We start from the raw sequence: 14686 nt of genomic DNA, 5'->3' as shown, positions 1-14686 counted from the left end.
GCAAGTATTTTGTGTGGTTATTTCCCCCCAGCAACAGTAAATGTTTTTGATACAGCTCAGAGGACTTGGATTAGAGATGGCTGAACTGACCAAACTTTGGCCAAAATGAGGCAAATCTTGGTGGAGCTTTGGGCAAGTACAGCATTTTTTCCATTTTTTATTGTCATGTGCTCCTGCATTTTGCTAAGTTTAGCCATCACCAGAAGCGCTGAATACTGTGAACAACACAGCTCTCGTACTGTAGCTTGCTGGTGTGTGAGAACAATCCTGTAATGCTTATTGCCATCTATACCAGAGGTGGGCAAACTATGGTCCACGGGCCACATCCGGCACACGGGCCCATCCTACCCGCTCTTGAGCTCCTGGGTGGGGAGGTTCTGGTGGGAGAGTAGGGGCAGCATTAGTTGATGGGCAGAGCTGCGCTGGTGAAAGCCGCTGAGAGGATGCACTGAGTCAGAACCTTTCTGTTTGCTCTGGATTGTTGCACCTGCCAAGCCAGCATCTGCTATGACTCCGTCTTCCTCTTGGTGCACGGGTGGCTGGCAGCCACGTTGAAACACTTTGGCTTCCCCTTGGCAAGCTTTCAGTCACACAGGCTGGTGAATTTGGGCCGAGGGCGCTGCATTAGAGCTGTACCTTTTAAAATAAACTTTTCTGAAAGCAACACAAGTGTGTGTATTTTACACTTAAAACTAAGAAGGCTGCTTCAACAGAGCTGGACCGTGAACAAAATGAAATCTACGCTGTAGCTATTAAAATATTAAAGCCCAAATTGAAGGAAACAGCAGTTACCTTTCATACGCTGCAAAGGAGGTGTCCACAGCTGCCAATCAAATTAGGTTTCAAACAGGTTTTTACAGATGGGAGGCTTAGAATAAAGCAGCTGGACCTGGATGGCAGGTATCTAACATCCATTTCTGAATGCCAAGGGCCTGCCTATGCAATAGCTGCCAAGCTAGCTGAAATTCTAGAAGCCGGGCAGTGCACCCACTGGCTGTAATGAAAGCCTAGCGCCAGGAGCCAGCTGAAAGAGCAGGTGCTTTGTAGCGCTCTTATTATATATATAAAAAAAGGTTAAAAGATGACAGCTGTGAGAAAATGAAGCAATTCCCTGTAGAGTTGTTGCCTTGTAGGGTGAACGATTGTTTCTTGGAAACCAGCCCTGCTGCAATTTTATTATTCAGGTGCAAAAGGGAAATTATAGCCAGTGGAACATGGGCTACAACGCTTAGTTCCTCCCAGGCTGGGCCTCATGCTACTCTCTGATAGAGCCACTGCACCTGGAGCAGAAGGGCACTATCATATTACAGCCAAGTGCAAGCTCTTTGCACTCAGGTTTAGAGCAGCCTTGTCTATGGAAAGCCGGCATCCTTGGCCTAATGCCACCTGCCCTCCCTCCCCTTATAGTGCTCGGCATTTTGGGGTGGGAAAAGAGCATGGAAAGGCACAGCCAGAGTGCCATGTTGTCATGGGCCAGTCCTCCTTCAGAACCAGCCAAATCAGTGCAAGTCAGAACAGCCTAATGGCTGCTCTAATCTGATCATGGCCCCAGTTTGGCCGCCAGTTGGTCCCAGGATTGGGGGAGGGGTAAAGTGATCTTACAGACACCTTTGTTCCCTTGATCCTATCTTGAGCTGCATCAAGCCCAAAGAGCCATCCCTCTATATTTTATAATGTTTCAGCTTTTGGGCCTGAATGCACAAAAAGAGAGAGGCGTTGTGACCCTGAGTGTCACAATGCCTAGCCTTTAGGTACCTAGAAAATCAGTGCCATTCACAAATCCTGAGTTAGAAACCTAAGCTCCCATCCAGTGAATGGGGAGAGATAAACACCTTAGACTGAGCCTGACAAAAGCAGGAAGCTGCCTAAGCTAGCCCATGGGAAATGTATGTGTTAATCCACACGCATTTTCTTAGAGACAGGTGCATAAATCCAGACTGCACAGAGGTGCCTAGCTCTGCTTTGAATTCTCAGCTGCAAACCATCTCTTGGCAGTAGGTGCCTACTATGTTAGCATGAGCACGCCTCTGGAATCTGGTGGTTGGAACACTCACCTTGGAGGTGGGAAACACAGGCTTTTGTCCACCTACTCCAATGATTCTCATTATTTATCCACAGGGTAATCGCTCCAACAGAAGAGATTGGGAGAGCCTCCCCACCATAACAGGGTTAAGTGAATTGACTGGGCAACATTTCAGTGGTTGAGTTGAGATTATAACCAAGTATCCCATCAGTTGCATGGGCAAAACACCCAGTTGTATGCACAGCGGCTTGATTTCCAGTTCCATCTTCAGCCCATGAGGCCATCACTCCAGGCTCATTCGGGCACCAGAAAAGACAGAACACTGCTCAGGGCATGAATCCCATTTAGACAGTCAAACCGTTTAGTAATTCAGCATTGACGTACCCACTCAAGGCTGGCTACTTCAAGGTATTTAGGCACTTAGTGGTGTATTTTCCCATGTGTCTGTAGTTGAAAGAGCTTAAGTCATGAGGCCTGATATAAGGAGCCTGGTATGAGGCCTAAGGCCTGAACTGAAGTAGTCAGGCTGTGCTGATATAAAGCAAAGTTAGCAAGAGAAGCAGGCCCTGTTATAAAACATGCCTACTTGCAAGTTCACAGAACCTGGCAAAAACAGGGCTGGTATCACAAAAAGGCAAATATTCCTATGACGTGCTAGGCACAGGCCACTCGTGTAAATATATTCCAGAAGGATAGTACCAGAACACCCCGATGCCAAGTCTGGTATGAACACACTCCCCGACGATAACATAGGGACACACTGACCCCTCCTAAAAGATAAGGTCAGGAGGACAGGGTGATGGATAGAGCTGTTTCGATCAGATCAACATGTACCAGGGAAAGGGTGGTAACTAACCATGTCAGAGGGGCAATCAGGGCCGGTGCAACCATTTAGGTGACCTAGGCAGTCGCCTAGGGCACTAGGATTTGGGGGGCGGCATTTTCTTCAGCAGCGACCGCGGCAGCCGGATCTTCAGCCACCCCGGTTGCCGCCGGCATTTAGGCGGAGGGAGTTGGGGCAGAGGAGCGCGGGGCGGGCCGCCTGCAGCAAGTAAGGGGGGGCGGGCGGCATGCAGGGCAACCCTCCACCCCAGCTCACCCCTGCCCCGCCTCCTCCCAAGCACGCCGTGGGTGCTTCACTTTTCTCGCCTCCCAGGCTTGCGGTTCCTAAGCTGATTGGCGCCGCAAGCCTGGGAGGTGGGAGAAGTGAAGCACGGCGTGCTCGGGGAGGAGGCGGGGCAGGGGTGAGCTGGGGCGGGGGAGGGTGCCTCAGGGCAGAGGGGGGGAGCTGCCATGGGGGGGGCGCCTCAGAGCGGGGGCTTGGGGACGGGGGAGGGTGCAAGGTGGAAGTTTCGCCTAGGGTGCAAAACATCCTTCCTCCAGCCCTGGGGGCAATACGTAACTTATTTGTGTTAGTGTACAAAAGAGGGGTCACAGAGGGGGTGTCTTGGTCCAACCTAAGGGGGAGCGGAGAGTCACGCAGCTCACTGAGCTGAGTCCATTGTAACAGGCATATGCATGTTAATGTACCTGTAGAACACATGGGGCACTAAGACTGTGCTTCATTGACAATAAACCTGGGTGCACGCCTTCGCCTCTGAACCGAGTCTGTGGTCTCCGTGGGCAGTTCGAGCAAAGGTTGCGTACAGGCTATCTGGCCAGAGCCAGTGCAGCACAACTGGTGACAATGTCCAGGCACCTAGCGCCCACTGACTTCACTGAGGGCCTGGAACGGGTTTGTGGGTTTCCAGTATACTGTGCAAATGGCAAACAGGAGCAGTTAGAAGACCACCAGCCGCTCGAGCAACAGCCGCAGGGGCAGGGACTACGGTGAGACATCATGCCTGATGTGAGACGGGGATGGAGTTCACCTGTCAAAGCGCCCCACTCTTCATCATATTACATGGGCATTAGGCAGGCAAGGTGAACGTCACCCACCTCACTACACAGGCCTGATGAGTCCATGTTTTCTCATTGATTAGAAAACTCCCATTATTACCCAAATCAGCACCTGCCATGCCCCTTTGAGCAGTGCCTGACCACAACCAGCCCCCTTGTGAATTATGCAGCAGAAAAAGGGCTTGGGCAGAGGCACAATTGCCAAAAAAGCAAAGTCAATTATGTGGCCCTTTCAATAGTGAAACAGTCATCAGTAGAATTTTTCATACGATAGGCGCGTGTGTAGCAACACGCACGCTCATGTTGCCATGCTGCTTTACCTCACATTACACTGTCCCTGAGCAGAAATGCACTAATCCCGCTATAGATTTCATGCACCTTGCAATAAATGTGCAGAGCCTGATTAGCAATTATAGCAGCTGCTATAGCATAAGTCTCATTGCCAGGTCATACTGCTGATGTATGCAATACATCCCCGTGCTGTTTATTGGCAAGTGCACCAAAATTGAGCTTAATTAACATTAAAGATTGGGCACTAAGCAAGTAAAACTAATCAGGCCCTTCAAAGTTTGGCAGCTGTTCTGAGTTCATGCTGCCATGACCAAAAAAAAGCACTACAGCATGAGAGACTGAAGCAGTGCCAGGCTGAGCTAGGAATGTCCAGCCTTCGGTTGCTGTGGGGCATAACAGCCAGGTAAGCCTTTTCCAAGTACAAAGAGCAAGCACATACTTTAAATTAGAGCACGTCAGCCGGCTGGTTAAGAAGCCACTCCGTGGGCTCATGGAATGATTTCCCAGCCCAGTCATCCCGATCACAACCTCCCACTCCACAGGCTTCTTGGGCCATATGCTCAGGTGCGCTGACTGTTTTTTGCAAACATGCGTGTTTCAATTTCTGAAACGCAAGGCCCTGTTACGGACAAAAATCTAATGTGTTTTGCTTTAAAACGTCACTTAAAATATTGCAGGTCAAATAGTGGATTCCCAGGCTGGCAGCGCATTGCTAGCATTCTCCAGCACATCTGAATACATACTGTACACACGTGTTAAATATAATAAACGTTTATGCTCAGTGCATCTGTCTAGATACATAGCAACATATAGTTATTGCTTCTGATTTTAGGTTTTAACCAATAAACACCCGTAAAACAAAGAAATCGGTGTCAGTTCAATAAACACAATCTCAGGAATGGTTATTTGAACCTAATGGCTTGTCCACACGGAGCAGTACTATACTCAGACAGAACGATGTTGAACTAGGCAACCGTACACATGATAGCACAGAGTAGACTGCTGTAACGAGTAATGTATATAATATACATTACTCATGCCAGTATATACCCAGAGAAAGCCCACAGCCCATTTTGACGATCTACATAAAACTTAAAAATGGCTAAAAATAAAGCCTGAACAGTGAAATTAATAGCTCCCCACCAAAACAAAAGCCTTCTATATACTGGGTGGCACCCAACAACAAATACACAATCTCTTTGTTTTGTGTTTGTACAGCACCTAGCAAAGGAGATCCTGCTCCATAATTGGGGCTCGTAGGCGCTATCGCAATTCATAATAATAATAATATAATTCATAATAGACCAAAGATTTGAACACACATAATTTGCTTTTAAACATTACCCAAACCCATTTCACTGCACTGACATTTTCAGGTCAGAGCTTTAGCAAGATAAATCGTCCTGATGCCCTGACAATGAGAGAATAATGGTTTTGAAAAATGGTCAGAAATAAAGTTCAACTATTTGTTAACAGGTATTCGGACTATGGGACAGTGGTGGTAGCTAACACAATTCAGCAAATATTTGAGCCTTTCCATTGTCCAAGGCTTCAGTTGTATCTTATGGTCTATCAAATGCTACCTTTCTAAACTGCTCAGCGTTGGAGCATAACAAATGTTCAAGAAACAGGAACTGTGAAGTATTTGGTTTTCATGAAGTATTAATAGCACATGGATAAACATGTGAACTACTTCAACCGTGGTGCCCATCAGTTTAGCAAGAGTACAATTATTAAACTAGATTTAGCTTCATGTCAGCTTCTGCATAGCATATACTTAATTGACACTAGAGGCAGGCTGGCTGAAAGGAAAGAGTATTCACTGTGTGACAACTCTGAGCACACTGATGGCTGCTGAGCCAATAGCAAAGACTGTTTAACTGCTGGTGTGGCCTGACAAAACCATTTTCAGTGTTGTTTCAGAAAACAACACAGAGGCTTGGTGCTGAAAGTGTTGTTTTTTTTCTGGCCTATGCAAGCAGTTAAGTGTGACCAGTTGTAGAAAACCATTTTTAACAATGGTTAATTTTCTTAGTAGAGCCAAGGGTTGAGTCTGCTCAGTCTTCCAGCTTGCACCAGTCATGCCCAGAAACACAACACAGTTATTATTAGCATGGTCACTCCTATGCTAAAGTTACAGCCTCTCCTTGAAATACCCACTCCCTATCACAATTTCCCCTTCTGAAAATTTGGCTTACTTTTTCTGATGACTTGTTTACTTGTGATTATGTCTAACTGGAATTTCTTCTGCTCTCTAATTTTCCCAGACCTCCCTCTGTCTTCTTGCTGTACCAAATTAAGAACATTGCAAAGTCAAAACAAGCCAAACGAACTGTTACAAGGCACAGCAGCCCATGCTGTTGCATCAATTCAGTGGTGTTCCCATTTTGCCAAAACCACTCATCAGTATTCAATGTAAATTGACATTCCCATTTAATTAGATTCAGTTATTTGTTCCTTTACAAAAAGTGTCAGCTGTCTATTTGGATGTGTTGGCCAGAGCTACCTAACCTTGTCAAGTTAATTATTTTCTGAGCACTGCATCCAGCAAAGAATCTGGTTTCCTCACATTTGGCTGCACGTCCCATGTAGATTGCCAGGGATCAACAGCCATGAAGCCAAAGAGTGAGTCAAGAGCCAAAATGGTCAGACTCCAGTCTTTGGAAACTTCCTTGTGACTGGACTGGAGCAAAAGGCGGTGCCTTGCCTTATGTCTATATCAGTTATGGGTTACCAACTTAACTAATTCAACTGCACATACTCAGAGTAAATCCTGTCATTGACGTACACAGCAAAATCTCAGGGTTGCGCTCTTTAAGAAAAATTGTCTTGTTTATATCTCCCAGAAAACAGGGTTTGATGCCGATCTACTTCTATTCAAGGACTAGTGAAGAAAAAGCAAGACACTTCTGTGCTTTCAGCTCAGCTCTGACTCTGAACAGGTGTTTCTCCAAGTTCTCAAAAGAGGGGTACCTCATTCCGAACTAATATGTGCACAATCCTTTGCCACATATACAAACCTGTTGTGGCCCAGGCATTATGGGATTTACTCCTGTGTTCTATGGTGCGTGTCCTGGTTGTATGGTATGATCTCCCAGGATTCCTTTCACTCAGTGAAATACTTTACTATAAACCACAGCCTGACCCTCTTGTCCCTTGGCTATTTTATTCTTTAAGGCAGGTTAAAGAATGGACTAAGCCATTACCATAATATGGTGACAGTGCATTCTGCGCTCTTGATGCAGTGTCAAAATATCATCTTACAAAAAGGGCTCTTTTACCCCAAACTCTCTTCCATGTGGGGGTTAGTGTTGCCATTTGTGAGGAAGCGCAGCTGGGCTTGTCCTATGATCTACATGGGGTAGCTGCAGTGCTTCAGAAGTCTCCTCCTATCCTTGTCGGTCTTCTGAGCTTGAAGGCGATTAGAATTACGCAAAAGCAGAGCGGCTCAGTTCAGACTCGGGCTGACTTTTATTAAAAGTGGAGTAACACAGCAGGGACTGAGGCCACAAAAATATTTTCTTTCCGTCAGGGTAGGCACATGAGGGCGTACAGAAAAAGGCATTCTCAGTGCCAATGCATGTGTTTGGCCCAAGAGATCTTTCTGAATAAAAGCTGGCATGTGCCATTTTTTGAGTCATGCTTATAGTTCTCTAGCCGCTCCTAAAATTCTGTTTGAGCCATTGTTATCCTAGTAAAAATATAATAGCTACATAAATAGTAGCATACAGCTGTACTGTTTCAGAATTAAAACGGTCCTAAGCAAACAACAGCGACGCAGTAGGAACACACTATTATAGGCCAGAGTCCGATTTTGGTGCACCAGTATACAGCTGGAGTAAATGCTCTGAAATTGTCAGAGTTACTCCAGATTTTCACTGGTGTAACTGAGAAAAGAAGCTAGTCCAAAAGCTATGGAATGTATTTCCAATGCTACTGTAGTTATTATTGGCTTAGTGCAGTAACTATAGTTTAGTGCAGCCTACGAATGAAAAGTTTGTTTACTAACTGGTAGTTGGCCATTGTTTTAGTTTTCAGAACTCCCAGAATGTAATGAAGTAAAAGTTTTAATTAAAAGATGGGCTAAACTGTCTGAATCTGGAATAAGTATCTTCCCCTGTGGGGCCTGGTTGTCCCACAGGTGGATTAGATACATCTTATATCTACCCAATCTCTTTTCACATGAATACCCTTTTCATTTCTAGTCCTAGCTTCGTCTACTTCTATCCAAAATCTTGAACCATCTTCTTGATTGCCTTTCAGATCAATTTAGTTGATAACTCAGGTGCTTCCTGGTCCCCCCTCAGTCAATGGTAGGCCTACGAGATGCAACTCATCAGGAGCTAAGAGGGCTTTACGGAAGACTCATGGAACATTTCTGATTATGCATGGTCAGCTGAATTCACTGACTGGTTTGTATGACTAAAGCAGATACAAGCCCATGGCAGTAGAAGGACTAAACGCCACACCCATATTCCTGGGGAACGTAAAGTACTATCCAGCAATGATGCAAAATGTTTGTTACTGTAAATGGGGTAAGACCACTGATGTGTGGTTGTTAGTGTTTGTGATAGCGCATATAGTGTGAAAAATCTAGGGCTATGATGACTATGGCTATGGCTATGATGTGTCCACCTGCATTGCGTTTCATGTAACTAACTCACATTGGCAGAGTAAATGACTACTGTTGAAAACATGGTGTTCTGTTTCAATCTGCGAACAGCTTTGCACTAGATTTTTATTTTTGCTGTAGTCAACTGATTCTGTACACTGCTAATGTATTATTCTCACTTGCCTGCCGTCACCAATCACTGTATCTGTCAAAAGTGTTAGATTCAGCTGGCACGGTCTTAGCGTGAGTGGAGAGGAACCCAGTTGTTTGGCAAGCCTATGAATTTTCATAGAGCTACAGAGTTAGATACTGAACTCCATGGAAACTTTAGTGCCATTCACAGCCTCTTTGAGACATTTAAATCAGCATGCACACAACAGCTAAATAATTCAGATTGCAGGAGCTAAAAAACAAAACAAAACAGCGCTACAGGAGGAGTTTGGCTTCAGCAAAAATCATCAGAAAGGAACATTTAATGGGCTTGAAAAAAGCCCTGGCTGGAATCACAAAGTCCCCTGGCCATTAAATGAAAAGCAGAGATGCAAGCCTGTTCTGAAATAGACCCCCTGAGTTGCAGAAGTAGAACGAATGACAGACTTCACAACCATCTTTGCCAAGACCTGAATTCTGGCTTCTAGTAGCTCTGCTTCAATATTGTCTAAACTTACTTTTTGTGTTTATCGAGAACTAGCGATTACACTGCTGTGTGTGCAAGAACGCATGCTAGGTGTTGAGCAATTCAATCATACCGAACACAAAGTGCTTGTGCCAAACAGTGTGTAGCTCCCTGTAACTATTTTGTCAGTAGAGTAGCCTATGGAAATGTAACCCCTTCTGCCAGGCGGGGTTGGCAGCAACAAGGGCCTCGTTCAATATCTAGGGGTGCCTCAATATTACAAAACAGTCCCAGCTTGTGCCCCTTCCTAGAAATCTGGAAATCTAAACACCACCCCAGGCAACGCTAATAGGTAATACGTCCCCACTCGCAAGCACTGACTTTGTGAAAATGAAAGGAAACGTTTGTTAAAGGAAGAGGGTACACAGCATTAATTTGGGAAACCATCATACCGAGGATTCAAAAGTCCACAAACAATACGTAAACACCCTGCCACACAATATCTTGGGCAGCAGTCCTTTGCCTCAGTTTCCCCATCTCATGGTGTGAAAGTCCAAGGGATGCGTGCCCTTTAACGTGCCACTCCCCTTTTACCTCCATTGCACACTACTCACGGGTGGATGCCTGAGGTCAGCAAAAGCCCCAAACCCTTTCACATGGGAGCATTCACATGGGTTCACCTCCCATCCCTGATGGCGAGGTGGTTGAGTGATGCTGCTACCTGTCTCTGCTGTTGTTGCTGCTCCCCTGCCTTTAGTTGCGATGCCACGTTCTGAGATACCATCACTCAGCCCAGCTCTTAGTGATTTCACGGGCTATTGGGGAACCTCTCTGCGGCTGCATTGTCTTTCACTGTCCCACCCCTAGATCTAAGGTGCAGCTCCCTAGACCACTAATCACCACGTTTTGATCACATGGGTATGTATTGGAGGGCTCACTGCTAACTTAGCTGAATTAAACTAGAAGACAAACTAGCCACCAAGATGCCCAGAGTCTTGACTAGATTTTCCAGTCTTTGTTTAACTCCTGTATAATCTACTGTAAGACAGGTCTGAATTAGCTCTCCCTGGCAGCTTACTGATGAACTGGGGGAAAAGACCATAGGGGCAAAATGTATTTGCATAGACACACCTGCTTTGCCAAAGTGATCAGTTGTCGCTCTTTTGGGTTAAAATTCACTTGAGTCTTGCAGGTAGGGGTAATGAAATATTAGCCTTAGTGTAGGTGATATACCACAAAGGAAGAGAACATGTATTTCAGAGCGAGATGGCAGGAGGAAATAGGGTTACGGGACCCCCATTGCCGGCTTCAGTGGGAGGTACACATAATTTGCAAGTAGCGAATGAGTCACATTATTATTTTTGTGTTCATGTTTTTGGTCATTTGACAACACCGATGTTAATAGGAGTGTCTTGTATCCTGGAGAGAGAGAGAGAAAATAAGTCTCATTAAATATCTTCTGGTTAGCAAGCCATCTCTTTCGCTCACAGAACTCACTTTAAAAGCCCAGTAACTGCATCTGAAGTGGGTCTCTCTTTTCTAAGCACACACTGTTCCAGTCGGAGGGTCAGCAGCTTGCTCGCGTGAAGCAGATTTTTTTTTTAAGGCAGACATAGAAGGCTATTTTTGTAGGCACATACAACTGTGTCATCTCACCACCCCGTGAGTAGGAGGTGAAGGATTAAAAGTGTTCTCGGCTTTGCTTTAGGCGTTTATCTCGAGGAGTCGCCTTCTCTCCAGCAGCTTCTCAGCCTCAAGTGCTAGCACAGTTTGAGACTATTTAAATATTCCCCCTAACCACAAAATGTCACATCTTGGCATACTGCATGTTTCCCCAGCTAGGTGACACGCAGAGAGCTGCGGAGTTGAACATTGGGGCCTGCTAGAATTTAAATTTTAAAACAAGTTCAGTGTGCCCAAATAAAGGGCTGGGTTGGGGTGGTGGTGGGGGCGGAGAGCCAAAGGCCATGGTGTACCTTGAAGCCATTGCCCACTTTGGGGGCAGCACAGAGGTGCCCCCAGCTCAATATCCAGGAGTCACTGCCGGGACCTCCTAACTGCATGAAATGTTGGTGCCGAACTGAGCTATAGTAACTCCTCACTTAAAGTTGTCCCGGTTAATGTGTCATTGTTACGTTGCTGCTCAATTAGGGAACATGCTCATTTAAAGTTGCGCAATGCTCCCTTCTAGCATCGTTTGGCAGCCGCCTGCTTTGTCTACTGCTTGCAGGAAGAGCGGCCCGTTGCAGCTGGCTGGTGGGGGCTTGGAACCAGGGTGGACCGGCAGCCCCCACCCCGTCAGCTCCCCGCTCCCCTAAGTTCCCTGTGCAGCAGCTGCCCAGCAGTTCATCTGTGTCCCTCCCCACCACACTGCCATGTGCTGCTCCTGCCATCTGCCTTGGAGCTGCTCCCAGGAGCTTCCTGCTTGCTGTGCCGGGCGGGGGGAGGCTAATGTCAGGGTGTCTCCCCCCCCCCTCCTTCTCCTGCACCCCGCTTACCCCATTTCCATAGATCGGGGGCAGGGGACACACACAACAGGGCTCAGGATGGCGGGAGCTTCCTGGCAGCAGCTTCTGTCTCAACTTGCTGATCTACTTAAAAAGGGTAGTGTACTTAGAGTGGGGTCAGAGTACTTAAAGGGGCCTTGTGCATCTCTCTCACGCACAGGGTGTGTGTCTCTGTCTGCCATGCTGTCTCCCATCCCTCCATTTGTGCTGCCTTGTAGAGTGTGAGGCTGTCTGAGGGAGAATGCAGGCCACAGCAACATACAGGGGAGGGGGCACAATGAAGGGATCATGTCAAGGGAACAGACAGGTCAGGGATGGGATGGAGTGGGAATTTCCTGGGCTGTAGATTTACAAACATCACTGTAAGAGTGCTAACTAATCCCCCTGTAAAATGCAATCCTCCTTGAGCAGAATTTGCTGCAATGGGCAGAGATGCCAGAACATGGCACCAGTGTGCATTCAAGACAGAACGAGCTGACATCTGCATGGTTCCCTTTATGAGTGGTAGGCAATGCCCTGGGATTTCATTTGCTCTTCAGACAGTTATTCTGAATATTAGATGGAGGCTTGGGGTTCTAAATTAATGGCCCAGTGACTCAAGCAGCAGGATTTTATCCCTAATCTGTCTTTAATTGCCATGTGGTCAGCTATAGAATGTTGGCGTCTTGTGATCTTTGTTTATAACCAGAAATTCTTTTAGCCAAAGCCCATCTTTTTCCTGTTCAATGGCAGGTGTGTGGGACACTTACTGTGTTAGCCAGGCAAGCTGCCACCAGAGAGATTGAATCAAACACATTAACCTAGGCGTGAGCTTCACCTTCCCCTCTCACCTTAATCAGCTGGTCACTTTTAAAACCACTGCACCCACATTAATGCCATCACATTGGCGCCAGCAGTGTGAATACAAATGTAATGAATATTCATTAAATATGAATATTCATTACCATACATAGCCACTGCTGATGTGTTTCTGCTTGCAGGGGTCCCATCGGCATGACAGAAGAAGGCTCTTTCTGAAGAAAGTGCTATTTTTAGACAAATCATTAAGGAAAAATGAAAGAGGCTTGAATGGTCACCGCATGTCGTACACATCCAATGCCTCACAGGGGATGCTCGTCCCAGGGTTGTGCCATCATACCCCACTTGACATTTAAGGTCTTAGGCACGCAAGCACATACACAGCTCCAGTGCCAGCTCAAGGGACTCACGCAGCAACAATTAAAAAAAAAAAACCCTTACTGATATCCCTACTATAGCCTTTAAATTGAATGTCTGCATTTCAGAGATTCGATTCTATTTTACATAGGTGTTTATGCTGCAGAAGCACCTTCCACTAGTGCATTAAGGAACATGACTACCCATCTGTCATGTGTTTTTTATCTTATCCTCTCTCCAGACGGGAGAGTGGAGTGGAGTGTCTTGTGTTGATAGGGTTTGGGTTTTGTTTTTTAAATCAGTATACCTCCTGCTATATCCAGTGTTGTTATAGCCGCGTCCAATAAAAGATATTATTCACCCACCTTGTCTCTCTAGCTACCTGTTGCTATTTGTTTATATTAGAGACGACAAGGTCAAAGAAATGCACTTTGCCCTTGGAGCAGAAAGTGATGAGGTTTGTGATGGGCCTTGGTTCTTGGCGGAGTGCATTCCACCATCTAAATTAATATTTGCCAGTCTGATTCCACACATAATAGAGCTGGTGGGAACCCAGCATTCCCATTCTCCAGGAAACGCCAAAAATTCAAAGAAAAAAATCTTGAATTTTTGTTTTTTAAAAAACCCCAGAGTGAAATTTCATTTTGATATTATCAAACTGTGTCATTTCAATAAGAGGTTTAAATCATTTTCATAAGGTCAACACTTTTCATCGAGACTTTATTGCCTCAACAGTATCGGACAGTATAAAAAGTGAAACTCTTTGACTATTACCTAATGTCATGTTATAACTTTACAAGTGGGGAAATGTGTGACTCCCATTTAAGAGCGTCAGTCCTTCTGCCAGTATTTTCTGCTGACAGATGTGGATGGCCACCCAGCATGACATTCTCCAAAGAGAGAGACCACTGGCCACAGACACAAATCTTATCTGGTAAACCTTGTCTTCTCCCCTTAAAGTCCTACCTCCCATCTCCATTTCCCTCACAATGTGAAAAAATAATTTCGCCCGCCTGGATAATAATAATAGTGTGTTCAGAGCACTTTACAAACTATAAATAATGAATCCTCCCAACATCCTTATTTAGTACATCAGGACTATGTCCATTTTACAAATAGGGTGACAGAGAGAGATAGAGAAGAAGTGATTTGCCAAAAGTGACACAAAGGTCACTGACCAAGCCAGATAAGAACGTATGTTTTCTACTTTCCAGCTTCATGCCCCAATCACTGAGCCACTGATTGAAAATGGTGCCACTTTTCCTAAGACAGTGCTCCAGAATTGCACCAATGAGCAGGGAGTGACATGATCAAGTCAGCCAGGACCACTATCTCGAGTTGTCTTGCCCCAGTCACCCCTCACCTCATGCTGGTTTGGTACAGCTCAGTATGAGGAAGAGGAAAAGTGTAGATTAGCCAGGCTGACTGGGAGTCTCATGAAAGTAAAGGGCATTTTGGTCACTAAATATCGCACCATTTTCAAAATATTTTGCTGAGAAGCTTCTTAGCTGCTTGCATTATTTTTAGATTTGTTTTTATTTTATGCATGAGAGATTTATTCCAAAAACAAGATAGGGAAAAAA

This window comes from Mauremys mutica, chromosome 4 (genome assembly GCF_020497125.1).
Source record: "Mauremys mutica isolate MM-2020 ecotype Southern chromosome 4, ASM2049712v1, whole genome shotgun sequence".
Lineage (NCBI taxonomy): Eukaryota > Metazoa > Chordata > Testudines > Geoemydidae > Mauremys > Mauremys mutica.
This window is presented reverse-complemented; position numbering follows the sequence as displayed.